Consider the following 27738-nt stretch of genomic DNA (forward strand, 5'->3'; position numbering starts at 1 on the left):
ACCGACTAAGGTCCGTCTAGTGAAGGCTATGATTTTTCCAGTGGTCATGTATGGATGTGAGAGTTGGACTGTGAAGAAGGCTGAGCGCCAAAGAATTGATGCTTTTGAACTGTGGTGTTGGAGAAGACTCTTGAGAGTCCCTTGGACTGCAAGGAAATCCAACCAGTCCATTCTGAAGGAGATCAGCCCTGGGATTTCTTTGGAAGGAATGATGCTAAAGCTGAAGCTCCAGTACTTTGGCCACCTCATGCGAAGAGTTGACTCATTGGAAAAGACTCTGATGCTGGGAGGGATTGGGGGCAGGAGGAGAAGGGGACGACGGAGGATGAGATGGCTGGATGGTATCACAGACTCGATGGACGTGAGTCTGAGTGAACTCAGGGAGATGGTGATGGACAGGGAGGCCTGGCGTGCTGCGATTCATGGGGTTGCAAAGAGCCGGACACGAGTGAGTGACTGAACTGAACTGAACTGAACTTCCATGGTGAAGAGCCAGCGCCTTGCTCTCCACCTGTCACCTGTGGGGCTGGTAGAGATACTCCCACACAGGCTATCGCATATGAATGAAACAGGCTGATGTTCACTTGTGCTGGTCAGGGGTAGGTCATCCCTCCCTGTGGTCCTCATTTCCCTATTCAGGCAACAACGGATGATGTCTGTAGTCCCCTCAAGGATTATAGGTTTTAATGACCTAATTGGTTCCAATCTATTAGTTTCCTGTGGCTGCTGTAACAAATTACCACAATCCAGGTGGCTTAAAACAACAGAAGTTTATTTTCTCTGAAGGATGGAATTCAGGGCCATGCTCCCTCCGAAGCCTCTAGGGCAAAGCCTTCCTTGCCTCTTCCAGGTTCTGGTGACCCCAGGCTTTCCTTGGCTTGTGGCTAAATGACTCCAGTCTCTGTTTCCACATCCACTTGGCCTTCTCCTCTCCTCTGTGTCTCTGATCTCTCTCTGTCTTTATCATATGAGAACACTTGTCATTGGGTTTAGGGACCACCTCAGTAACCTAGAAAGACCTCATCCTTTAAAAAATACTTATTTATTTATTTAGTTGTGCCAGGTCTTAGTCGCAGCATGCAGGTTCTTTAGTTGTGGCATCTGTGATCTAGTTCCCCGACCAGAAATCGAACCCAGGCCCCTGTATTTGGAGTGTGGAGTCTGAGCCACTGGGCCACCAGTCCACCGCTGGACTACCCACTTGGGGTCTCAGGAAAGTCCCAGGAGGGCCTCATCTTGAGATTCTTAATAGTTGCATCTTCAAAGACCCCTTTTCCAAATTAGGTCACATTCATAGGTTCTGGGTGGACCTATATTTAGGAAGGAGTGCACCATGACACAGCAGTGCCCCTGCCAAATATTTGGGACCAGACTAGGGACAAATAGCAGGGTCTCCACCCCATCTCCACCCTTACCCAGAGTAACTACAAATGACAAGATTTCTGCTTAGCCCCGCCTTAGAACCAGAGGGAGAAGAATACCAAGACACAGCCCCTCTCCTCAAGGAACAGATGGTTGGGTAGAACCAGAGCAGTCCCACCCACAGCAGTGCCCACCCCTGCCTGCTAGGTCCTGTCAATTTCTGGAGCTGCAGCTGGAAGACGAAAGAGTGACCTGAGAGGCAGTCAGAGCACCCTGGCTGGTGTTCTAGGAGTTGCAGGGCCCCCAGTGATCCCAAGACACACATACCCTCCCTTCTGCAGCTTCCATTCTGCCAGTGCAAGAGGTTTTACGATTGCCAGGACAACAATTAAGGAGAGGACAGTCAGCCAAATGACACATTCTTGGATCTCAGCAGCTGGCGTTCTCTGAAGCCTGCCTCAGGGCCAAGGGAGATGAGACTTCAGAGAAAGCAAGCTGTTGTCCAGAAAGGGCACATCCCAGACAGCCTCTAATGTCATCAGCCCAGAGATGCTGAGTAGAATGAGGAGTGAATGAGCAGCCTTAGCCCCGCTGGGCTTCATGGAGGAATCCTTCCTGCTGGGGAGCACAGAGCATGGACGGGGAGAAAGGGAGCGAGAGGGGCAGCAGAACTGAGGACTGGGCGTTTGCAGTGGAAATAGGCAATCAGGTTAGACTTGGGGTTTTATTTCACTAATTAATTAGTTATGTGAGCTTAGGAGAGTTTTTAAAGAGCCTCTGCAAATCATTAGAAAAAGACAATCAATCCAAGGGAGGGAAAATGGGCAAAGAATTTTGAACCAGTATTTTTCAGAAGAAACACAGATGGCAAAACAAAATTACAGAAAGATGTTCGATCTTTCTAGTAATTAGGGAAACAAAACTTAAAACAACCAGAACATGAGTGGAGAAACTGGTGATATCTGAGAAAATCTGCAGTTTAGTTAATAGCTTTGTCCCAATGTTAGTGTCTTAGTTTCAATCACTGTATACAGTTATATAAGATGCTGAAGGAGGAGAAATCAGGGGAAGAGACAATGAGAACTCTGCATTTTCACAACTTTTCTATTAGCCTAAACTCATTCAAAATAAAAAGATAGGGAATTTCCCAGGTGGTCGAGTGCTTAGGACTCCAAACTTCCACTGCAGGGGGCCCAGGGTCAGGGACGTAAGATCCCACAAGCCTCACAGTGTAGCCAAAAAAATAATAACAATAATAAAATAAAAAGGTAAATAACAACTACTGTAACAACCACGGGCTTCCCAGGTGGCGCTAGTGGTAAAGAATCCACCTGCCAGGTGCAGGAGATATAAAAGACGCAAGTTCGATCCCCAAGTAGGGAAGATTCCCTGGAGGAGGGCATAGCAACTCACACTAGTATTCACGCCTGGAGAATCCCATGGACAGAGGGGCCTGGTGGGCTGCAGTCCATAGGATTGCAGAGAGCTGGACACAACTGAAGTAACTTACCAGGCACTCACATGCATAACAACCATAATAAAGATATCACTGTCATCCCAACACAGTGACAAAAATTATAAGGATGAATAAGACCCAGCATTGGAGGTAGTGGTGCTGAGAAGCAGGCTGTCACACATACTGGTGGTGGGAAGGTGATTTGATGCATTCTTTTTGGAGAGCACTTTGGCAGCTTCAATTAAAATTTCATGGTGTTTGCCTGCCCCTGGATCCAGGAATTTCACAGCTTGGTATTTATCAAAACCTTGCACTTGTATTCCAAGAGGCTTGTCCAGTGGTATTCACCACGGTCCTATTTCTAATAACCAGGGACAACCCAAACGCCCAAGAGGAAAAGTTAAACGATATAGTTCATCTAGCCATGAAATACTATACAGCAGGTGAGAAGAATGCACTCCATCCCCATGAACAAAAGTGAAGAGGTTTCCAAAGCCAAAAGTTATGATTTCAGAGATGTGAAAGGAAAGCCCAATAAAGCCACACATTTCTCAGTGTACATATACAAATGTATGTGCATGCATGCTAAGTTGCTTCGGTCGTGTCCGACTCTTTGCAACCCTATGGCTGTAACCCACCAGGCTCCTCTGTCCGTGGGGATTCTCCAGGCAAGAATACTGGAGTAGGTTGCCATTTTCTCCTCCAGAGGATCTTCCCAACCCAGGGATCAAGCTTGCATCTCTTATAGCTCCTGCATTGGCAGGCGGGTTCTTTATGACTGGAGCCATCAGCATGTTCCTACCCCAAAGTCAGGACAGTAGCCTCCTGACTAGTTGAACTTCCCACTGGAGAGGACACTGGTAAGGAGATTGGGGCAGGCAGGGATGGATGGGGTTGTGCCACGGGGGGCTTTTACTTTTGCTGTGTTCTCTGAATTTTTAACATGAAAACTCATGTATTTGTTGGGTATATTTTAATGATTACCTCCTCCAGGAGGCCTCCCTGACCACCCAAGATAACAATTAGGAAGGAGAGAAAGGCAGGGCCGGATCAGAGGGGACCTCAGAGACTTTGGAAAGGAATTCAGATTTCAACCTCAGGCAGGTGGAAAACCTCAGGAGGGTTTTAAGTGCTGGGCGTGGGATGGGGCGGGAGGGGAGGGATGGGGAAGGGGGAGGGGTGGTGTGAGGATGGCTCCACCAGCTCATCAAAGCCAACGTCAGTCTAAGTCTTGGCAGTGGTGGTGGTTGTTTAGTTGGTCAGTCATGTCTGACACCGTTGCGACCCCATAGACTGTAGCCCACCAGGTTCCTCTGTCCATGGGCTTTCCCAGGCAAGAATACTGGAGTGGGTTGTCATTTCCTCCTCCTGGGATCTTCCCAATGCAGAATCAAACCTGTGTCTCCTGCGTCTCTTGCATTGGCAGGCAGATTCTTTATCACTGACCCACCAGGCAAGCAAGTCTTAGTAGAACAGGAAATATAGGAAGAACCTGGCTTTAAGCAGTTGGGGGCCATCTGAAGGTAAACAGAGCTCGAAGAGAAGTGAAGGGTCAGAGTGAATCTATTTCAAGTGAGTCTCCTGTTAAATTACATTCACACTCTGCAATACAGTGTTTTTTCATCTCCTGAATAGAGAAGTCGTGCTTAATCACTCAGTCACGTCCAACTCTTTGTGACCTCATGGACTGTAGCCCGCCAGGCTCCTCTGTCCAAGGGATTTTCCAGGCAAGAATACTGGAGTGGTTTCCCATTTCCTCCTCTGGGGACCTTCCCAACCCAGGGATCAAACTTGCAAGTCCTGTGTCTCCTGCACAGCAGGCAGATTCTTTATCGCTGAGCCATTGGGGAAGCACCCTGAACAGGTAATGTCCCTCCCAAATTCACTTAAGGCTGACTACCCTGTACTCACCTCTTCTCAGACCCTTGCACTGAAACCCAAACCTATTCTCAGAAAATGTCTCAACACAATAATACATTTATCCTTTCCCTCTTTCTCTCTTTTTGCCTCTCTCTCTCTTCTCTTTTTGCCTCTCTCTCTCTTCTTCTCTTTTTGCCTCTCTCTCTCTTCTTCTCTTTACGAGGTTGTATATTGTTACCCTGCTTTAACTTATATGCAGAGTATATCATGCGAAATGCCGGGCTGGATGAAGCACATGCTGGAATCAATATTCCTGGGAGAAATATCAATAACCTCAGATATGCAGATGACACCACTCTTATGGCAGAAAGTGAAGAAAAACTAAAGAGCTTCTTGATGAAAGTGAATGAGGAGAATGAAAAGGTTGGTTTAAAACTCAACATTCAAAAAACAAAGATCATGGCATCTGGTCCCATCCCTTCATGGCAAATAGATGGGGAAATAATGGAAACAGTGAGAGACTTTATTTGGAGGGGGCTCCAAAATCACTGCAGATGGTAACTGCAGCCACAAAATCAAAAGACACTTGCTCCTTGAAAGAAAAGCTATGACCAACCTAGACAGCATATTAAAAAGCAGAGACATCACTTTGCCAACAAAGGTCTGTCTAGTCAAAGCTTTGGTTTTCCCAGTAGTCATGAATGGATGTGAATTGAACTATAAAGAAAGCTGAGTGCCGAAGAATTGATGCTTTTGAACTGTGGTGTTGGAGAAGGCTCTTGAGAGTCCCTTGGACTGCAAGGAGATCCAACCAGTCAGTCCTAAAGGAAATCAGTCCTGAATATGCATTGGAAGGACTGATGCTGAAGCTGAAACTCCAATACTTTGGCCACTTGATCCGAAGAAGCGACTCATTGGAAAAGATCCTAATCCTTGGAAAGATTGAAGGCAGGAGGAGAAGGGGACAAGAGAGGATGAGATGGTTGGATGGTGTCACTGACTCGATGGACATGAGTTTGAGCAAGCTCTGGTAGTTGGTGGAGGATAGGGAGGCCTGGTGTGCTGCAGTCTATGGGGTCACAAAGAGTTGGACATGACTGAGTGACATGACTGACTGAACTGACTGTTTTTCACTCATCTTCTTTTTACTAAACTTCCTAAGATTTTGGCCCCTTCTTCTTTCCTCACTTGGTGAGATTTGCCATCCTTACATAAATCCAGTGGGACTTTATTGCTGGTCCAGCCTGCTTTTCCTGAGTGGCCTTTGGGCTTGGCTGCATCTTCCATCACTTGGGCTGCACGTGACTTCCCGAGGCTGGATTCCCCAGGCTGAACACACAAAAAAGCTTTCAGGACTCTCTCACTCTTCTTTTTTTCCCACGAGTCCAGTCTCACGAGTTGCAAATGGTTAACTGCAACTCCCTTGGGTGGAGAAGCGGGGGTCATGGGTTCGGAACAGGCTACAGAGAGGGCAGGGGGAGGGTCAGCCAGCGATTCAGGCCCCTTCCAATCTCTCCCTTCTTCTTTCTGTTTCCCTTGGAGGGACTGTCTCCATGAGGCTGGAAACCTTGGCCACCTGAGCAGATGGGAGCCTCTTCCTCTAGTTTCAACTAGAAAGAGCCTGCAGGTCAACTCTGCTTGGATCAGGTGCCCAGTTGCAGGAACAGAGGGATGGACACCATCACAGGGGCTCCTGATCAGAACCACATGGTTCCCATGGACAAAAGGGGTATTTCTCCTAAAGAAGAGGACATCCTCATCCTAGAAAAAAGGTGAGTCTAAAGCAGACAGAACAGGGGTGTCCACATCACCCCATGTTCTGATCATGTGCTGCCCTTGGTGTGCAAGAGGGCTGGCTCCTTAGCAGCAGGAAGACCTTGGGAGACCTGGCTGGTCTCTCCAGCTGTTCTTGTTGTTACCTTCTTTACCCAGATGCTGCCATCCACAGCCGGTGCCCAGAACACACTGGCTCCCAACTTCAGCAGCCCCTCCGCAGGGCACCAAGGACCCTGGATGCTGACAAATTTGACTTTTTCCAGCAATCAGCCCTACATGAAGAAAGTTATTAAAAATTTTTTTAATTTTATCCACTTAATTTATTTTTATTTATTTTTGGCTGCACTGGGTCTTCTGCTGTGCACAGGCTTTCTCTATTTGTTGTGAGCCAGGTACTCTGGTTTCTCATTGCGGTGGCTTCTCTTGTTGCGGAGCACGGGCTTTGGGGTGCATGAACTTCAGAAGTTGTGGTGCATGGGCTTAGCTGTCCCATGGAACGTGGAATCTTCCTGGACCAGGGATCAAACCCATATCTCCTGCACTGGCAGGCCAATTCTTTACTACTGAGCCACCAGAGAAGTCTGAAAGTTATTTTCTATTGTAAAATGTCAGATTTGGAAGGTCGATTGTCTCAGAGAATATATCATTTGTATACAAAGCATGCGCCCACATTTTTCTCCAGGATGCTTCTTTTCAAAGGGTCAAATTTTTTTAGAGCTAAGCAATCCCCGGAGGGTCTTTTATTTCCCTCATTTTACAAATGAGGCAACAGGTACAGAGAAGTCAAGTGTTTTACCCAGTAATGCCAGCTAGTTAGCAGCATCAGCCATAAGGAATCCTAAAAATTAATCAACAATCAGGGTTTCCATCTGATGTTTGCAAACTATTTAAGAAAAATATGGTAACAAAAACTTTTGAACAGGTATGCCTTTTTAAGGCTTAAGTTTAAGCCATAAGTTGGGGGGGGGCGGATTTAGCTACATGAATATTAAATTGAAGTTTTCTCTTTTGTGCATTCATCTACAAAATGTTTTATCTTTTACATCAAATAGTAATGAACCTTGGCTTCATGTTTCTCTGCCCTTCACCTCTATGTCTGGAATCTGAAGCAAACACTTCAGGGTACCAAGGGAATTAGGACAGAAGAATTCTTTGTAAAGGAGTTACTTTAGTCATTGGGCACTCTGGTTTATCTAGTTTGAATATTCACGTGCGTCTTCCTTAAAGAGACAAGCACTCCTATAGTTATCATGTTTGGTACAATTTTTTTCTTTAGCCTGTTCATAATTTTGATTCCACATCCCAAACCCAAAAAGTCATTGGCCCTAACTTACCAGAAGAAAGCAGTTATTGTTGATGAACATGCAAAGCACGCTGGTCCTGAGATGCTATTGTGGAGCACAAAAGCCCCTCTGTGACTTTGTGAGAGCCGGTCCCCCACATCACACAGCAAGAAAAAGGGCACGCACTGTGCTCACGCTCTGTTTAACCCTCCTGAATTTGTAAACAACTGAAACATAACACAAACACGTAGTTTCTTTCTTTAGCTCGCTCATGTTTTTAACTCAATAAAGTGTTTGTTAATGAACTTCATGAGCTTTTCATTTTTTTAACCCCAGATTATCCCGGCATTTGAATGGACTCCACTGGCTGGTCTGAATGGGATGGTTTCTTTGCATACGGGCTGACTTCTGTGTATAGCAGTCCTGTGAGGTCCTTATAGCAGTCAGGTTAGACTGGGATTATGGTGCAATAACAAAGGATACCCAAATCTCAATGGTTTGACCGAAGTTCGCCTTCCTCTCATGCTATGTGTCCTGTGAGGATCAGGAGGGGGCTTGGAGCTCATGGTAATTACTCAGGGGCCCTGCCTGAAGGATCCATCTTACCTGTGCTTCCACACTCGCCTCAGCGGACAGAGAGAACTCCCGAGGGACTCACACAAGCAATCAAATGCTCCAGCCCAGAAGCGACACCCGTCACAACTCGCTGGTCTGAACTGGTCACACCAGGAAGTCCAGTGCCCTGTGGCTCACCAGGCCTCAGCATATACACACACGCCATTCACAAGAATCCCACCTTCAGACTGTGTCCAGGGGAGAAACCTCTCTAAGGAGAAAGTGAAAGTGTTAGTCACCCAATCACGTCTGATTCTTTGCGACCCCATGGACTGTAGCCCATCAGGCGCCTCTGTCCATGCACTCTCCCAGGCAAGAATACTGGAGTGGGTTGCCATTTCCTTCTTCAGGAGATCTTCCCAACCCAGGGATCGAACCCAGGTCCCTTGCGTTGCAGGCAGATTCTTTACCGTCTGAGCCACCAGAGGGGCCAGTGCCAAATCAGCCGGTCAAACACTTAGGGTTTGACCCTAAGTATCAATTATGAGCAAGGCCTGGATGGGACTAAGGAATAAAGACAACCAAAGTCATAGAAATTTTTCACCTAGTTTTTCTTGTTGCTGTTTTGCTCTGGCCGTGCTTCATGGCTTATAGGATCTTAGTTTCTCAAGCAGGGATGCAACCCAGGCCCCTGGCAGCAGAAGCACAGAGTCTTAACCACAGACCACCAAGAAATTCCAAATTTTCACCTGATTTTTTGGTATGTGAGTATATCTCATCTTTTTCAAAAATTGACATGTTCCTCCATGGAGGAAGAAAAGTCAGAGGTGCTTCTGATATCTCCCGGGTAGAACCCAGCAATGCTGTTACATATCCTACAACACACAGGACAAGCCCCACGACAAAACTTGTTGTCTAGAATTCTTCCAGGCACATAAATCTGAGTTCAGGTCTCATCTCTCCGCTCTGAGCCTACTTAGGATCATGGGACAAGGTCCTGAATAGACCCTAAGGTTGCCATGGTTGAGAAGTCCTGTATTAGAGTAAAGCCAAGTTCACACTCGGAAAACACAAAACAAAACAAATCCCCAAACCAAAACGAGCAGAAGTCTGCCTTGAGTTCAAACCCTGTCTGTTGGATTCGGGGGGTGGTTGTGGTTCCAGCTGCTGAAGTCACATGGAAGCGTCCATGAGACGGGCTGGCGGCCAGGCCCTGCAAGCAGTGGTGACCCAGATCAGGAATCTGACCAGGGCTTACAAGCGGCCTTGATTCTCTGAATGCGCATTAGCACCTTTTCCCCAGCAGCAGCAACCAGATGATGTCAGATGTTCCTGGGGGTGAAAGCTCCCCCAGCAGAGACTCTGCTTTAATACGATGTTCAAGTTTGCTAAGGGTACCATTCTAGTTGTGCTGCAGAGGGCCAAAGCCTCACAAAGCACTAGAGGGCCTGATTTTTAAACCCAGCTCTGCCATTAAACCACTCACTGCCTTTCCTTTTGGGGCCTCTGCTTCTGTATCTGTTAGGTGAGAGGATCAAACAGGACAATTCCTAAAGTCTGTTCAGAGCTTCCTACTGTTCTAGGGCTTGGCTTCTGGAATTTTTCTTTCCAATTAATACTGTGCCAGGCATAGCCTCACCCTCTCCAAAGAAACAGTGGAGTATTTCTTTCTTTCTTTTTTTCTTTTTTTAAAAGAGGAGTTGTTTTGATAGTGGAGGGATAGTAATTTTATTTATTTACTTATTTACTATTTTGGCCATGCCACTCAGCATGCAGGATTTTCATTCCCCCACCAGGGATTGAACCTGGGCCCTTGGCAGTGAGAGCCTGGAGTCCTAACCTCTGGACGGCCAGGGAATTCCCAGAGTGAGGATTTTGGCTGCACAGTGACACAGACCAGGTGACAGGAGCCATCTGGACTGATGAAGGGACCGAAGAATGTGAAGGGCGGCAGCCCTGGAGTAAACAGGAGGGGCTGGGGAGAGGCACTGGCAGGGGAGGTTCTGAATCCACCAAAAGGCATCTTCCGGGCTGACCCCACACTGAAAAGTTATCTGTGATCCAAGGAATAAGAAGAGGTGGGCAAGAGCTGCTGAACGGTTTTTGGAGGAGAAGTCAGGAGAAACAGCATGCTAAGTACACAGAGAAAAGAGCAGCGTACCAAGAAAGGGAGGGAATTGTGTGTGTGTGTGTGTGTGTGTGTGTGTGTGTGACTCTGTTGTATCCTTGCTAATGGCAAGAGAAACTGAACCATTTCAATTCAGCTTGAATCTGCCTACGAGCTTTAAAAAAAAAAAATGATCATAGGATTATTAGGTTTGCTGGTCTCTTAAAGGCCTCTTGACCTTGTTCAGCTGTAATCAAAAGACAGGGGCAAGACGAGGGAGGAGAGAGAAGCCCCCTTGCTCTTAACCATCCACATTTTCTCCTGGTCCATCTCAGAATCCAATAAAGCCTGACAGTGAACTTGAAAGGGAGTGAGAGGTATTTAATAAAGGACTGTTCTGTCTAAACAATGATTCAGGAATTTTTGGAAGCTGGGAGAAACAGGCTGAACGGCTTTTCCACTCCAGGTCCCCTAAAGAGGGTTTATGCGTGTCTTTTATTTGTCTTAGTTTTGAACCTGCGTGTTTTTTTTTTCAGCCACATCAACATTTGCTGATAAACTGAGCTCTCAGGCTTTGCACAGTCTGCCCCTGTTTCTCACCCAATTCCTCTTTTATTCATCCAGTCTGCCAATCCCTCATCATCTGTTTATGAAGAACCTACTGTGTGTCGAGTACTGTACTATAGGCTGAGGATACAAAGCTGAACGAAATACAGTTCAGGCCTTCCAGGCATCACACTCAGATGGATAGGTACGTAAGCAATCACCCCACAGTGTGGTAAGTGGGTCTCTCAGGGTAACACCTGGCCTTAAAAGGCAGGTCTCAGGTGAGCCTTCTGAGGAGGGAGCACTGGGGCTAAGTTTTGAAGGGCAAATAGAAGCTATTTGGGCACTAAAGAGAGAATGATCTAGGCTTATGAAAGGTTTGAAAGCAAGGGAATTTGGTGATCCATTGATGTGTAAAGTTATATTCACATTGAATATAATGTGATTGGATAGTAGTGTTCAGTGAGGACCCAGGCCATGTCTGCCAAGCCAAGGCAGTGTGTGTCTGTTTCAAACCACATTATTGAATATACAGTGTTGATTTACTAACACTGAGCTCACAGCCAACAGGGTCTTCCCAGGTGGTGCTGGTGGTCAAGAACCTGCCTGCCAGTGCAGGAAGCCTAAGAGATGAGGGTTTGATCCCTGGGTTAGGAAGAGCCTCTGAGGAGGGTGTGGCAATCTATTCCAGTATTCTCACTTGGAGAGTTCCATGAACAGAGCAGCCGGAGGGCTACAGTCCATAGGGTCACAAAGAGTCAGACACGACTGAAGCAACTTAGCACGCGCACACACACACGCACAGCCAATAGCCTGTAACGAGTGCCTGCTAATGCTTTCCTAATGCATGTATTTTCTCCATGAAGCACATCACACCCTTCTCATGCAGAGAAACATTAGAGCCATTTAAACAGCAAAATCACCAGCAAAACCCACAAAACCACGGGAACTGTGGCACTAAATAGATGGCAGAAAGGACACTTGCTTACAGTGTGAGAGCTGAAAACAGAGGAGTGATGCCTTGCTGGACCTCAGCTGGGAATGCACGAGGTTGGACCAATCACATTTTTTGCACCGCTGCACATACACACAAATGACTGCAGAAGTGCCATGAGCATGGGAGAGTGTACAAATACGTTTTAGGGAGTAGAAAATTCACAGATAGGGAGTCATACACAATGAGGATCATCTGTATTTCAGAAACATAAATACAAACCCTGAAATTCTCACCACTGCCAACGAGCATTGCATTCAGTAGAATATTTTGATTTTGGGGCTTCCCTGGTGATCCTGTGGTTAAGAATTCACCTTGCAAAGCAAGGGACACAGGTTCGATCCCTGGTCCAGGAAGATCCCCACATGCCGTGGAGCAACTAAGCCTGTGCACCACAACTACTCAGCCTATGTGTCACAACTACTGAAGCCTGCCTGCCTAGAGCCCATGCTCTGCAATAAGAGAAGCCACCGCAGTGAGAAGCCCGCACACCACAACAAAGAGTAGCCCCCACTTGCCGAAACTAGAGAAAGCTTCTGGGCAGCAACGAAGACCCACCACAGCCAAAAATAAGCAAATAAAGTTTGAGAAGTAACAGGAAAACAACCCCAAGGGGAGTAAAAGAATATTTTGATTTCTCCTAGAATGCACGAGAAAGGCATACGTGAGTTTGGAGCTACCGATTGATTTAAGACTAAAGATCTGAGACTCCTTATGCACTGCTGGTGGGGATATAAACTGATGCAGTCACCATGGAAAACAGGATGAAAGCTCCTTGAAAAATTGAAAGTAGAATTGCCATATGGTTCAAGGATTTAACTTCTGGGTATTTACCCAAAGAAAACAAACATACTAATTTGAAAAGATACATGCACACCAGGGCTTCCCAGGTGGCGCTAGTGGTCAAGAACCTGCCTGCCAGTGCAGGAGACATAAGAGACGTGGGTTCGATCCCTGGGTTGAGAAGATCCCCTGGAGGAAGGCATGGCAACCCTGTCCAGCATTCATGCCTGGACAATCCCATGGACAAAGGGGCCTGGAGGGCTACAGTCCACGGGGTCACAAAAGAGTCATACACAACTGAAGTAACTTAGCATGCATGCAGCATATCCACACCAGTGTTCATTGCAGCGTTATTTAAATAGCCAGGCTCAGACGGTAGAGAATCTGCCATAACTCAGGAGACCTGGGTTCAATCCCTGAGTCAGGAAGTTCCCCTGGAGAAGGGAATGGCAACCCACTCCAGTACCCTACACCAGAGAATTCAGTCCTGGAGGGCTACAGTCTGTGGGGTCACAAAGAGTTGGACTCAGTCATGACTACTACACATGTGACATGACAAGATATGGAAGCAACCTAAGTGTCCACTGACAGATGAATGGATAAAGAAGACATGCTGTGTGTGTGTGCTTATATATATACATGCGTATATGTAAAATGCGATATTACTCGTCCATAAAAAATAAAATAGAATCTAGTCATATGTGACAACATGGATGAATCTAGAGGGCATTCTGCTGAATGAAATAAGTCAGAGAAATAAAAATACTGTATGATCTCACTTGTATGTGAACTCTCAAAAACAAACATAAAACAGAAACAGACTCAGACAGGGAGAAAAAAGTGGGTGGTTGTCATAGTGGAGGGGTGTGACGTTGGCAAAACAGGTGAAGGGGATAGAGAGGTACTAAACCTCCAGCTGTAAAGTAAATAAGCCACGAGGATGTAACCTACAGCATGAGGAATATGGTCAGTGATATCCTAGTGACTTTGTATGGGGACAGATGGTTATGAGACTTATATGGTGATCATTTCACACATATGCAAAGTCGAACCACTATGTATTGCACCTGGAGCTAACATAATAATGTCCATCAACTGGATTTCAATTTAAAAAAAAAAAAAACTAAAAATCTGGGAACTCATAGAAAGCTACATTACACTGAAGCAGTGTTTAAAACAGACCATCCTGAGTCATTCTAGAAGGAAAGCCAGCCAGAGGGTGACTTACAGCTCACTCCCTGATGCCAGGGAAGCCAGACTACTGAACTGGCAGACTCATTTCCGACTGGAGCAAAGCAAAGTACGTCAGAGCCCCAGAGAGCTCTCTGTCCTGTCAGCTGTCAGCAACTACACTGTCTGTATTGGTCTACGGAGGAGCATCAGAAAATCATGGTGTCTTGAGTTGCCACTTGCTGACATAAATGCAGCAGGCTTTGCCCAGCACTGTGTTACAAGAACAGCCTAGGCAGCCAGTGCTTCAGAACTTTCCAGAACCAGTGATCAATAAGTTCCTTAAGCTGCTAAATCCCAGAGAACCTCTGGGGCAAGGATTTACTTGAAATGCTAGACATGCGACCGAAGTTTCATTTAATATTTAAAAGGATAGGTCGTCTCTTATATAGGAACAAAAGAAGTTCCAGAACACAGTTCCCTCAGAGTCTCATCTCGTGGCTGTCCCACTGAAGTCATGGGGACTTCCCTTGATCGAAAAATCATAATGCTTAGAATTTTATTTTTAATGATACTTCATGTATTTGGTTGCACTGAGCCTTCATTCCTGCGCGTGGGCTTTCTCTAGTTGGGGTACAGGGGCCCTAAGGGACACGGGCTTCAGTAGTTGCGGTGCACAGGTTGGCTGTTCCACGGCATGTGGGATCTTCCCAGACCTGGGCTCAAACCCCTGTCCCCTGCATTGGCAGAGGGATTCTTATTGACTGTACCACCAGTGAAGTCCTAGAATTTTATTTTTAAGTAAATGTTTTATTTTTAAATAATGTATGCCATAAACTGCCTGGGTGGTACCTAACACCACAAGTTTTTTGTTTTGTTTTTTGCATTTTTCCAATTTTGTTTGAATTTAATTTTAAAAGGTGGATTTTATTTTTAGAGTAGTTTTAGGTTCAAATAAAACTGAGTAGAAAATACAGTTTCCACAAACTTCCTGCCCTCTCCCACACACAGCCTCACCCACCATCAACATCAGGCATCAGAGTGGTAACTCTGTTACGATCCATGAGACCTACATTGGTACATCATTACCGCCCAAAGTCCACAGTTTACATTAGAGTTTTTAAAATATATATGTATTTATTATTTTTGGTTGCACTGGGTCTTTTTTGCTGTGCGTGGACTTTCTCTAGTTACAATGAGCGGTGGCTGCTCTTCCTTGTGGTCTGAGGGTTTTTCATTGGTGGCTTCTCTTGCTGTGCAGCACAGGCTCTAGGCACATGGGCTTAGGAGCCGTGGTGCTCAGGCATTTGGGATCTTCCTGGACCAAGGGGGGAACCCATGCCCCCTGTATTGACAGGTGGATTCTTATCCATTGTACCATCAGGGAAGTCTTACATTAGAGTTTACTCTCGGTGTTGTACATTCTGTGAATTTTGACAAATGTATGATAACCCGAATTTACCATTAAAACATCATACAGAATAATTTTACTGCCCTAAAAATCCTCCTTGCCCCACTTCTTCCCCCTCAATCCCTGACAACTATTGACTTTTTACTATCTCTACAGGTTTGTTTTTTCCAGAATGCCATATAGTGGGGATCACACAGTATGTATCCTTTTCAGATTGGTTAGCCCTCTATGTATAAGATCAATATCGATTAATAAGTCACCTGCAAATCACTATACTGAGAGCACCTTATAATCCTGGTTGTCACTGAATTCCCCACAGAAAGGAGGCATATAAGTGTTTGTTGCAAGTATAAACAACCTCCTTCTCTGAGTAAAAAAAATTAGGGCATTAATAATAGTACTTAGAACTTGGTATTAGTTAGAAAAAGAAGTGATAATGATATTGACTCTGAACCAAGAACAGCTTATAAACAATAAAGTCAAGTACAACCTCCAGCCTGTAGGCAGTGAGATGTGACTCAGATCTCAATATTTTGGTAACTTAGAATTCTTATATTTTCCAGTTTTATTAAGATATAATGGACAGACTGCACAGTATAAGTTTAAGGTGTACAGCAAAGATACTTCACTGGTGGGGCCAGTGGTTAAGAATCTGCTTTCCAATGCAGGGGATATGCCAGGTTTGATTCCTGGTTGGGGAATTAAGATCGCACATGCTGTGGGGCAACTAAGCCTGAGTGTTGCAACAAGAGAAGCTATGTACCACAATGAAGACCCAGGGGAGCCAAAATAAAAAAATTTTTTAATATGTATATATAGATAGATAGATAGAGGAATGATTACAACTATAAGTTTAGTTACAAAAAAAGTCTTTCTCCTTGCAGTGAGAACTTTTACTCTCTTAGCAATTTTCAAACACACCAGGCAATAGTGTTAACTACAGTCATCAGGTTGTACATTACTTCTTACTTACAGAATTCTGACTACATCTTCCATAGAGTGGGATTTTGCCAGTGATGGCACAGTTTAAGTGAAAGTTAATGCTCAACTTGGTTTCAAGTCCTATATTTGGGGCACCCCTCTGAGAACTTCCCAAATCACCTGACACTCCCCGAGGTGGGGAGATCCAGTATGACTGAGCAAAGCCAAATATAAGGAGAGGCTGACCTCATGGATCTGTTATGCCTTGTCCCTATTTCTGGGGCCCAGGATCATCCTCACTTTTTTGACAATAGATCTACTCCGCTGAGTCACATGTAACTGAAACCCCCATCTGCAGTTTGTCCTGCTTCTTGTTGGAATTCAGAAAACCTAAACAAGGGGCAATATTCTCAGCAGGTAATAGAGGGAAGGAGAGGTGGATAAGAAGCATTCAGGAAATATAAAGACAGAAAGGAAAATATGGGCCTAAGCAATAATTACTGAGTCGTAAGTCTAGAGAAATTAAGGCACAGATCAGCTTCCCTTTATACAATCGCGGTGTTTATAAATTGGCCTGTAGATCAACTCACATTTCAAATGCAACAGGGAACTGACATTGAGCAGAGTTTGGATGTGGTTTCTTTTGTATGGCGGAGCATTTGTCTGTAATGTTAATAACTAATTTTCCAATCTAGTTTATAGATACCATAGATATTCCCCTACGGTGGCTTTGAGAGAAGATGTAGGTGTCTCATCAAAGCATCTTGCCTAGGAAATTCCCTGGTGTTCTAGTGGTTAGGATTCGGTGCTTTCACTGCCGTGGACCCGTGTTAAATACTGTAAGATGCATGACACAGTCACAAACAAACAAAAGCCTTGCTGAGCACGCAATTAGACAGAACAAATGCCCTCCTGGTTGTCCAGATACTCTGCCAGGTTGGAAATATCCCTTTCATTTGGAATGATTAGGGGAGGCTTTGGTAAAATCTGAACTAGGGTTTGAAAGTTAGGTAGGATATTGGTGGATGGAGAAAGAGTAAGGACTTTGCAGGCAGAGGAGAACCCCAGAGGAGAGTAAAAGTTCAGTCAGGCAACCTCAGTTGGCCATAGAGTAGATGAGAGAGAAAACGAGAGGACAGAGGCTCAGACGATGTGCTGGGGGGCGGAGTAGGGGCTGGGGAAGGGGATGCACAAGAGTTTAAGGAGTTTCACTTACGGAGCAGTTAGAAGCTTTTAGGCAGGGTGGGCTGACATAGAAAGAAACAGAGAAGGGAGACCAGTAAGGTCACTACATATTCAGAACCATGAAAATGGTCTTTAGGGTAAAGGTGGCAGTTAGAACAACCAAAGGGTCAATTCTAAAGACTCAGAACTTTAAAAATTGGCTCCCATCTACACCATCCACTCAGTGCTCCCAGTATATATTAATTAAACCCCTGTGAATAAACAATCTTAAGTTGCTTTCTTTTTGTATTCATCTATAACACACGAGGACTTCCCAGGTGGCACGAGTGGTAAAGAACTCACCTGCCAGTGCAGGAGACGTAAGAGACATGGGTTCAATCCCTGGGTTGGGAAGATCCCCTGGAGGAGGGTATGGCAACCCACTCCACAATTCTTCCCTGGAAAATCCCATGGACAGAGGAGCCTGGTGGACTACAGTCCACAGGGTCACAAAAAGTCAGACACGACTGAAGTGACTTAGCACATAACACACAACAGTTTTGAAAAATTGTGAGCTATGCAAATAAAAGCTTTAAGACAAATTCCTGTCTTTTTAGTACACGACAGCAGTCCCCAAGCCCTTATGCATTTAAAGCCTCCCACTGACTGTCAGGGCTTAAATTAGATGTTGGGGAGACTAGCTAAGGACAAAGCCTAGAGATTGGCTGACTGAGAGGATGAAAGCCTCTGCTGCTAAGTCACTTCAGTCGTGTCCGACTCTGTGCGACCCCATAGATGGCAGCCCACCAGGCTCCCCCGTCCCTGGGATTCTTCAGGCAAGAACACTCTGGTCAGTTTCAATCTGAAGCAGTGTTATCCAGGTGAGAATCTCCAGCAGGAACTTAGAAATCCAGATCTCAAACTCTATACAGTGTAACAGTGTTTGACAAACAAGATAAAAATAACTTTATAGGTGAAAATGTTTTCTAATGCGGTAAGTGAAACTTCATCTAATTTAAGATTTTATTCTTAGGGTGAAGATAATAGATGTGAATGATCCTTGTTAAAACAAAAAACCCCAAACCCTTCAAAACCTTGCACTACCTTATTACTCTAAGTTAGCCTTAACTCAGTTGTAAGTCTTAGCAAATTGAAGTAGATTTGCCAAGAATTCACCTTGATCAAAAACAAAACAAAAAGGTGAAAAGAAAGCAGGTCGAAAGAAAGCAGATCCAAGGAAACTGATCTGCAACAAGGGGAATCATTTCGGGAAATTCAGGGGAGAGTCAGGGTGCCAGCGATAAGAGGCGCAAGCCCGGGGAGGTTTTGAGGTCTGGGGTGGACTGGAGGGATGGCCATATGGAAACTCGCCCAGAACGTTCCCGAGACAGGACATCACTCCAAGACCTCAGGGGGATAAAAGAGGCAGCGGACCTGGGGGCGGAGCCCCCAGCCCCTTCTCGACCCAGGCAGCAACCAAGCCATCCTCCCAAGGGAGGAGACCCCTCAAACAAGACAAAGGCTCCAACCGCGACAGGAGACACAGAGTGCGCGTGCGCCAAGGGGCGCGCGTGCGCGTTGCGGTCAGCGCCGCGGCCCAAGTCGTGGGAGGAGGGGAGACCCTGGACGGGAAGCGCCGAGAGGAGAGAGCAGGGAGGCGGGGAAGGGCCGAACCTTGGGGCGCTCGCGCGCGCCCACTGGTGGCCGGAGGAGAATACGCCCACCGAGGCCTCACGGCCCGCCCCTCCCCTGGGAAGGCTCGCGCTCCCGCGGCTCGCGCCTGCGCCGCCCGCCGGCCGCCGGAGCGCGCCCTCTCCGCTCGTGCGCGCGCTCGCAATCTCCGCCACCCACCAGCTCAGGCATCAGCAGCAGCGCCGCCGCCGCCGCCGCCGCCGCCCACCTTCTGCCGCCGCCACCACAGCCACTTTCTCCTCTGCCTCCCTCTACTGTCCTCGCCCTCTGTCGACTATCAGGTAAGTGCGAGGCTCCGAAATCTGCCTCCCGGTCTGCCCGGCTGCACCTGCATACCGCCGCCCCTCTCCTCAGAGATGGGTTTCATGAGGTGGGCATTGGTCGGGGGCAACGGCGGCGGCCGCTCCTTGCGCCCTCTGCGCTGCAGCGCTGGGATTGGGGTGACTTGGAAAAGGGACCTATGCAAGGGATGCACGCGCGTGTGTGTGTATGCCCTGTGTGTGTGTGTGGGGGGGGTGTCTACAAGACCCGCTTCACGCGGACCCGGCAGAGGTTGTGCCCACAGGGTGGGGCGCGGATGGCGGTGATCTGGGGGCGGGGGCTGCTATGCACGCTCGAACACCGTCTTTTGCCGCAATGGGCGTGTGATTCTGTGGGGGGTGGGTGGAGAGGGGTCCAATGACGACCCCCGAAACCTAACCTGTAATCCAATTTCTCTGCCTCGGTTTGCAGACAAGGTATTGATCGGTTTCTAGAAAAGATGACTCCCTGCCTGCCCCTCCCTATCCCTCCCCGGCCCTGATTTCAGCCGGGCTTTCGCGGCCCTTGGTTTAAGGCGGTGGCCCACCCTCTTCTCGTTTTCCTCCTTCAGAAACCCGCAGGGGACATTTGGGGGCTGGGAGTGAAATCGGGGAGATGGGGAGGGGTCTTGGCGCTGTCACTTTAGTTGCCCTTCCCCCTGCGCGCGCCTGGCACCGAGACGCGAGCAGCGCAGTGCCCGAGAGAACACAGTGCGCGGATCCCAGTGTGGAGGCTCAACAAGGCAGGGGTCACCTGGACTTGGGATATGGAAGGACTTCGCAGCTGCAGATCCCGGCTCGAGGGTGCGCACAGCCGCAGCCCCGCACAGACCCGCTCAGGGGCGGCAGGTGCATTTCGGGGCGGGCCCCTTTCTCTGCGCTCTGCGCCGGGAGTCCGGCGTGTGCGCTCCCTGCCGGAGGCGCGGGGCTGGCGCGCAGGGCTCGCCCCTCACTGCGGCAGTGGGTGTGGACCCGGGTGGGCGAGGAGGGGGAGGGTAGGCTGTGCCTCCTCCCACTTCCACCCCTGCTTTTTTCCCCTCCGATCGCGAGGTGCCATCTTTTTGCGGTGTGTCACGTCTTTACAGTGCCATGCCAAGCCGGATGGCTGAGCTTAGGAGGACAGGGCGGGGACTGTCATTAGGGGAGGGGGAGCAATTAGCGCTGAAATCTTGGCATTTTGTTGCCCGAGTACCGGGGTCATTCACCCGAGATCTTCCTCGGGGGCTTGACTGCTTTGTGTGTAGGGCTAACGTGATCTGTGTTGCCAGCCCTGATTTTTGGCTTTTATTCTATGAAGGTGTTTAACCAGAGCTCCCGCCCCTCCCCCCGCTTTTTGCCCCTCATTTCCGAGCCCTTTGTTAGATCTCGGAGCTCGCCGGGGTCGAGGAACTCTAGTCCTCCCGGGGGGCACGCATGGACCGGGCGTGACCCCGCGCAGCCCTCTCCCAGAACCGGGGCGCGCGCCAGAAAGCCTCCGAGGGGCCGAAGGGGTGGGATCCGAGGTCCCTGCGCGCCTCGCCGGTGGCCGCACAGGAACGATGCCCCTCCCCACACCTGGAGCGTCCGGGGGCCACGCCCCACCAGGCTGCACACCAAGGAGCACCGGCGATCCCCGGTGGGAGCTCGAAGGCGGGGCCCCTCTTCGCTTCACGCCCTGTTGCTTCGCCAGGAGGGAGATTGTGAGGAGGGGGCAAGAGGTCTTCTCGGGTGCTGCGGGCCACACCCATTTTATTAAGAGGACTAGACAGGGATCAGGGGGGAGGTTGTCAAGGAGACCACAAGAGCCGGGGGAATAGACCTTGGGGCGTTGCCCCGCCCCTTCCGAACAGAGATTGAGAACCTGGGATAGGCAGGACCAGGCCCCCGGCCCCGGCTCCTGGGGGATGATGGAGGGAGACCTCCCCCGCAAGCCCTGAACCCATGGCTCTTATTGGACTCCGGTGGCTGAAGCCACCCAGATAGACATCTCTTGTGTTTTTATTATTGTAGTCGAATTTTATTTTAGAACTGTGCGGGATTTTCGCTTAAGAGTCCGAGTTCGCCGCCGCCTTGAAACCGGGAGGTGAGGATGGGGGAGGGGGCATTGGGGGAGGCGGGAGGGGATAGAGAGGCGAGTTCGGGCCCTGGCGAACATATCTGAGCCTCGCCTGCCTTTCATTTGCCGGAAGGATCAATTCGAGCATCATCCCCGCCAATAGAGCTGGAGGAGAGATTCTGATATCAGACAGAGCGAGGGTCTCGGAGGGGCCCTGGGAACGGGGAGCCCGCGGCCACCGCTGCCCATGATGGACCTGGGGCAGAGAGGTCATCTCCTGTCGGTTGGGGGAAAAGAGCCGGCAGAGGCGAGTGTCTTTAGCCCAGTACTAGAAACAAAGTGCAGCACAGGCTTCCGCGTTTTTACTCTGTTTTGCGGTGTTTTGGCGATTTGATGGGCCTCTGGGGTCTGCAAGGCCAGGAGGAGTTGTGAACAGGGGAATCTGGGGACCAGGAGATGGTCCTTCCTACGCTGATCCAGAAACTCCATCCCTGACTCTGGGCGCGCTTGCCTACCTGGGATCTCCAGGGATACCCCGTTTGCGCCCACGCTCCGACGCTGAAGCGCTGAGCCAGCCGCCGCATCAGGGTTTCCCGGCACCAATGCGAGGGCCATCGACTCCTGTCCCGGACTCTACTGCAGGTGGGGGCTGTTTTAAGTCCGGAAGACCTGCTTGGCGTCAGGCACTCGGGACCATGGGCGGGTCTCTGGCTAGTATGGGTTGGGATGGTTGAGGGGACCTGTTGAGGGGACTGCCGGCCTGCCCCTCCGGGCCACTCGCCTTCAGGCTCAGCAGGACAGCTTCGGGTTTTTTCTGATCCTTGTCCCTCCAGCTGACCTGTCCGACAACAAAAAGAGAAATGCCTTTCCTACCGTAATTAATTAAAGTATCATTTTGTGTTTTATGATGCTGCTTATGTTTGCCTGTATGTTTGCCCGATAAGAATTGCCTTCCCATTCCTCCACCTCTAAACCTTCCCCTAAATAAATAGCACACCTCCTCCCAGCGACCACTCCAGAGTGACTCTTGAAGCTAATCAATTTCTTGACCAACATTTGCTTCTATAACAGGTTATGTGTACTGCAATAACCTGGCTTGATTCTTGGGGTTCAACTTTGGACAGTTTGAGAGAGGCACTTGTCAGCTCTGCTGGTTTGGGGAATGAATGACAGTCAGGACCGTCTGACCTCCTCTGCACATCTCGGAAGGGTGTGGCTTTTGAGTGGTTTCTAGTATCTGGCACAGATCCCCTGACAGGAACAAAAGAAATGGATTATTCCCACAAATCACAAGAAAAAAAAACTTACAGTCAGTTTGATTGAAGAAGGGTCAGATTTATTCCAGTTGGGAAAATAGCCTCTTCTTTTGAACATGTCCTTTGACCCACATGCTCTTTGAGAGCTGTGGCAGCCTGGAGATGTTACAGAATTGGGGTGCCCTTTGTTTAAGCTGAATTTTCCTTTTGCCCTTTTAACATCAATTCATGAAGCCCATTTGTTGAGAAGTTTAAGAAACTGTTTTATTCCACCTTTCCTCAGCGTTTATGTATATGATTTGGGTGGCTCCACAGCTATGTACATGAACATATGTTGATTTTTCAATTAGATTTTGCCTTTGGTTAGGCTCACCTTGAAAAAGAATCACTCACAAACAAACAAAAACACCCTCAGGAGCTTAATACAGTGCTAGACATACAGCAGGTCTTTGGGCCATGCTCCTTTAACAAATAAATGGATAAAATGGGAAAATGCAGGTCGAAAAAAGTGATGAAAAGAAAGCAGAATGGGAGGAGGGCCTTATTCGAGGCCACGTCATCAAGAAGTCTTGGGGGCCAATACAATACTGCAAAGCAACTCTCCTTCAACTAAACATAAGTAAATTTTAAAAAAGAATTTTTTGGGGGACTTCCCCTGTGGTCCAGGGGCTAAGACATGGAGTCCCCAGTGCAGGGGTTCGATTCCTGGTCAGGATCTAGATCCCACATGCCACAACTGAAAAATCGCACACGTGGCAACTAAGACCCGGTGCACCCAAATAAATGAATTTTTTTTTTTAATGAAACTTGGGAGAGAAATCCAATCCAGTTTGTCCCCAGCTGCTCTGTCAAAATGACACCCAGAACGCTGCCTGAGCCCCTACTCCCCTCCCCTCCCCTCCTCTTCCGCGCCTTCCCCCTTCCTGCTGCCGGTGTCCCCAGCCTGGTCCCCACCACTCACTCTACCTTCGTTTGCCAGATGAACGGACAGGGGAGAGACCACAGTCCCCTCGGGGTAAGCAAGATCCTGCCCCACCACCTCGTGCAGGAGGTCAGAGGGTCAGAGAGGGAGAAGCCCTTTTGCCTCTGCTCCTCCTTCCTCCCATTTTTCATCCTTCCCCTTAGAGGACCCCCAACCCCACCACACCCCCAGAAAGCCCCCCTGGCCACCCATTCCTAACTTTCCAGCCGAGGCGCTCCCACTAGACTTGGAGCTGGCATGGGGGGGGGGCATTTCAGCCAGTGAGGGGAAGAGAACACCCCGGCGTCACCAGTGGGCTGCAGCAGAAAGAGGAATCCGACGTTCAGTTGGAATTGTCAGCGGCCTTCCTGTAAAACAGTGGTTCTCAACCCCTGGGGCCACTGGGATGTCTAGAGACACTTTTTTATTTCCACAACTGGGTGGTGGGTGCTACTAGCATCTAGTGGATGGAGGCCAGGGATGCTGCTGAACAAGGCCCAGAGTGCCTCAGAGACCTGGCCGCAAAAGACCTAGAGCCAGGGTTGAGAAGCCCTGCTACAGAAACACCGTTACCCTGGCACCATCATCTTAGTGGCGTCTTATGGGGCTTTCCTCATAACTCAGTTGATAAAGAATCCACCTGCAATGCAGGAGACCCCAGTTCGATTCCTGGGTCGGGAAGATCCACTGGAGAAGGGATAGGCTACCTCCTCCAGTATTCTTGGGCTTCCCTTCTGGCTCAGCTGGTAAAGAATCTGCCTGCAATATGGGAGACGTGGGTTCAATCCCTGGGTTGGGAAGATCCCCTGGAGAAGGGAAAGGCTACTCACTCCAGTATTCTGGCCTAGAGAATTCCATGGACTATACAGTCCATGGGGTTGCAAAGAGATGGACACGACTGAGCGACTTTCACATTCATGTTCCTTGCGTATCTTCTTGGAGTCCCTGTTCTAAGTGCTCCCTAAGGTGTGTGCTCAGTCGTGTCCGGCTTTTTGCCACCCCATGGACTATAGCCCACCAGGTTCCTCTGTCCATGGAATTATCCTGGCAGGAATGCTGGAGTGGGTTGCTATTTCCTCATCCAGGGCATCTTCCCGCCCCAGGGAACAAACCCAGGTCTCTCCACTGGCAGGCGGATTCTTTACCACTTGAGCCACCTGGGAAGCCCAGGTGCTCCCCAGAGATTACCTCATTTAATCCCCACAACAGCCCCTTTATGTAGGCAGGTTCTGTTAACTCAGTATTATATATGGGGAAACTGGAGTACAGAAAGGTTTAGTAACTCACTAAAGGTCACACAGCCAGTGAGTAGTGGAGCTGAGTGTCTGCCAGTAGACTCCTTCCGTGTTCAGCTGCACGTGGGCTTAACAGGCAATTGTGGGTTAGCAGGAACCCAAGCACAATCTATAACATTGACCCAGTGGAATATTCTAATTCCAACCACTGACTCACACATGAACTTTTGTAAAGAGTCTCTAATTGGAGCACAGCCTAAAGCTCAGAATTTCGGCTTTGACAAATGAAACAAGGGTTTCACTCAACCTCTGTGCCTGTTTATAAAACAGGGAAAATACCCTGGGGATCTTAAACCTCTTCCCCCAAAATCCAGGGTATTGGGACTTCTCGGTTATACAAAGGAGCAGCCAGGCCTTTTTGGCTCAGAGAAGGCTAGAAATCAAGATTAGGGGATTGTGACATAGACTCAGCTATGGTTAAAGTCAACTTACTGAAGTTTTAGGGACATCTGATCCCCATCTTAGGTTCTGCACCTTGGAGAGTTTGAAGCTTTAGCAGCTGCCACTGGGACCCAGCTCTGAGCCTGCGGGTGTGAGAGGAGTGGGGTGGGCATAGGAAGGACTTCAGGCAAGAATCTCAGTCCCCCTCAGCAAAGGTGGGCCCGGGGGCTTCTCTCACTTTCTGGGGCCCAGGCTCTGCAGTAAATATTCTGTCACACTGTGGTGTAGAGGGGCGACCTGGAATCCTCCACCCACAGGACTCACTGCCGCTCCACCCAGCTGCGATCCTGCTGCTTCACACAGCCTCCTGTGTGGGTGGATTGGACACATACCACACACTCCAGACTGTCTTCTGTTCCCTTGCCAAAGGGATTGCTGTCCAAGACTTCTTTCCCTGACTCAGGTGCCACGCTCCTGCCAGGTTCCTTCTCTGCATAGATGGCCCCCACCTGAGTGCGAGGAGACAGTTTGAGGCCAGCTCGGGGTGGTTTTTGAGCTTTGAGGGTTCTTTGATTAGGAAACATTTCATGGTGCAGTGGTAAAGAATCTGTCTGCCAATGCTGGAGACACAGGAGACATGGGTTCGATCGCTGGATCAGAAAGATCCCCTGGAGTAGGAAATGGCAACCCACTCCACCATTCTTGCCTGGGAAATTCCATGGACAGAGGAGCCTGGCTGGCTACAGTCCATGGGGTCACAAAAGAGTCAGACACAACTGAGTGGCTGAGGATAAGCACAGAATAGGGGTAGGAATCAGCTTCCACAAAATGCCAGCTTGAATGACCTCCAGGTGGATTATCTGAAATTGTTTTTGCTTGGTTGAGATTTCAATGGGCTCTGCACCTGCCCTCATCAGGAAGACTAAGATTTAATCCCCAAGAAATGCATTCTGTGCCTCAGCTATTCAGGGAAGGTTTGTGAGTGCCTGGAGGACAGATACTGGCTTTCCCTGGGCAGGTTCCCCAGCTCAGGGCAGTGTCTTGCACGTAGAAGCTACATGTTTGCCCTAATGGTTGAGGATGGGGGCTTGAATCAGAACTCCTGGGTGCAAATCCCCCTTCCCTACTCACTGCAAGTCCTAAGCTGGGTTGTTTAGCCTCTTAGAGAGGTTTTTTTCTTCTTTGTAACTTGGGGTACAATAGTACCTATCTTGCCGGTTGCTATGGGGTTTAAGTGGGGTGATGTAGTGCTTAGCCCAGGGCTTGGCACATAATAATTCCTCATTAAATGGCTCCATGGCCAGCAACCTTCGAGTAGACTCTTGTGATTGGATGAATGTGCAAAGGCTCCTATTGACCCAGATGATGGAATCAGTTGAACAGATATATAGTTACACTGAGTGGGGATCAAGATAGAAGTAGGCCGTCCCATCTGGAACCAGGCAAGTGGTGTCATTTGAATGGAAGTGAAGCCCCCTGGAAAATCGCACACACCCATGTGTCAGTGTACACACAGAACTCTTGCCATAGGTGAGCAGAGTGACTTACGATCTGTTGTCCCTGCTTCTGCCCTCTTCCTTCCTGAAATCCACTGTACACCAGGAATAGGCTGTGTACTGTCCACACAAGCCTGAGCTGAACCGCCCTCTCTCCCACCAACTTGGGACTACTGGTGAGCCGGCTTAGCAGTTCGATGGCTTCCCTGATAGCTCAGTTGGTAAAGAATCCACTTTACCAGTGGCGACCCCAGTTCAGTTACTGGGTCAGAAAGATCTGCTGGAGAAGGAATAGGTTACCCGCTCCAGTATTCTTGGGCTTCCCTTGTGGCTCAGCTGGTAAGGAATCCACCTGCAATGCCGGGGACCTGGGTTTGACCCCTGGGTTGGGAAGATCCCCCTGGAGAAGGGAAAGGCTACCCACTCCAGTATTCTGGCCTGGAGAATGCCATGGACTGTATAGTCCATGGGGTTGCAAAGAGTTGGACATGAGTGAGCGACTTTCACTTCACTCCGATATCTTACTGTTCACTCATTGCGTAAACAGTGAGCACAGATGAGACTGAGAAAGCAACAGAACTAATGGAAGGCTGTTCAGGAGAGAGATTACAAATGAGATAATGAAGCCGTACTGAACTGGGTAAACTCAGACGCAGGCTGATTCACGGTGGCAGCCGAGAGTCAAGTAGAAAAATGTTAAATGAAGCAAACTCGACATATTTTGAATCCAGGCAACGCCAAGCATCCAATAACCAGAGTTCTATCTGAATTAATAAATCTGATTATTAGTAAATCTATCCAGTGGTTAAAACTCCATGCTTTCACTGCTAAGGGACCATGTTCAATCCCTGATCAGGGAACTAAGATCCCACAAGCTTTCCAGTGTGGCCAAATAAATAAATAGAAGAAGCCTTTTTATCGTAGCTCAGACGGTA

The sequence above is a fragment of the Capricornis sumatraensis genome, chromosome 8, assembly GCF_032405125.1.
Source record: "Capricornis sumatraensis isolate serow.1 chromosome 8, serow.2, whole genome shotgun sequence".
Taxonomy (NCBI): Eukaryota; Metazoa; Chordata; class Mammalia; order Artiodactyla; family Bovidae; genus Capricornis; species Capricornis sumatraensis.